The sequence below is a fragment of the Triticum aestivum genome, chromosome 2B (genome assembly GCF_018294505.1).
Source record: "Triticum aestivum cultivar Chinese Spring chromosome 2B, IWGSC CS RefSeq v2.1, whole genome shotgun sequence".
Classification (NCBI taxonomy): Eukaryota; Viridiplantae; Streptophyta; class Magnoliopsida; order Poales; family Poaceae; genus Triticum; species Triticum aestivum.
In genome coordinates, this window is record NC_057798.1 from 303,014,357 (window position 1) to 303,015,684 (window position 1,328).

Below are 1,328 nucleotides of genomic sequence, written 5' to 3' on the forward strand. Positions count from 1 at the left end.
TCGTGCTCCCCAGCCATGGCCGACGCCACCGCCGCCTCTCCATCGTCGTAGCCGCGCTCCCTGCCGCCCGTGCTCCGTTTCGTGGTGTCCAGGAGCTTCACCGCCGTCCACTTCGTCGAGCTAACCGAGCCCCGCGTGCTCGTGAGGCCCGAGTCCACCGCACCGACCTCACCCGAGTTCGCCGTCGCTGGAGATCCCCTTCAACACCGTCGCCGCATCAGCTCGTCCCCGACCTCGCCGGTGGCCTCTACGGGTGCTCTGTGAGCCTAGCTACCCCTTTTACCCTTCCTCTCTCGCCCCCGAGCCGCGTAGCCACCGCACGAAGATCACCCGCACGCACCGCCGCGGATCTCGTCACCGGCGTGCTCCCGGCCATCCTCCGGCCACCTCACGGTGTCCAACTAACTCACCACGCTGCGTTGAGTCCAACCGTGCACTCCCCGCACCTCACCGCACACCCTAGCCCCGAGTTCGCCTTCACCCGAACTCAGGTGACCGCCTAGGTCGTCGCCGACGCCAACTCCGGCCACCCCGACCCCAACTGACTCCACCAAGAGCCGCGGCTCGTCCTCAGCTCCACCTCGATGCCCTCCGCGACCCATTTGGTGGCCGAAATGGGCAAAACCACTTCCGCCGCCGCGTCGGGCTCGCCGGCGGCTAAACGCCGGTGCAGCCATTTTGACTTTGACCACGGGTGGGCCCTGGTTGACTCTGTTGAGTCAATGACAGGTGGGGCCCCCTTCTGCTAATTATTCAGATTAGTTTAAACTAAATTAAATTAGTTAATTATCCACTGACACCCTGGACCCACGCGTCAGGTTTGACCTGGACCGGGTCTGTTGACTTGCTAAGGTCAGCATGACCTCATGCTGACGCGGTAAACCTTTTCTAAAATTAAAATAAATCTAAAATGATTTATAAATTCCAGAAATTGTTGCAAACTTCAAAAATTCATATAAATTCAACCGTAGCTCCAAATCAAACAAATTATATATGAAAAATGATCAGAAAAATCCAATCTATCCATCTGTACTAGTTTCATGCATGTTTAAACAAACTAACTTGATGTTTAGTGCAGAACAAGATAAAACACTTTAAAGGGCCATTTATGAGTTTGAAATTTGAATCTTTGGTTCAAATTGATTCAAACCCATCTGGTTTTAGTTGCATTAGCCCAACACACTCATATTGCCATGTTTCATGCATGCATAATATTGTCGCACATTGTTTGGTGATGGTTGTGTATCGGTGTTCTTTGCGACAGGTTCTGCCTCCGAGGAGTACCGTGATTACCCTAGCGAAGAACCGTATCCGTGCATCGATCCATC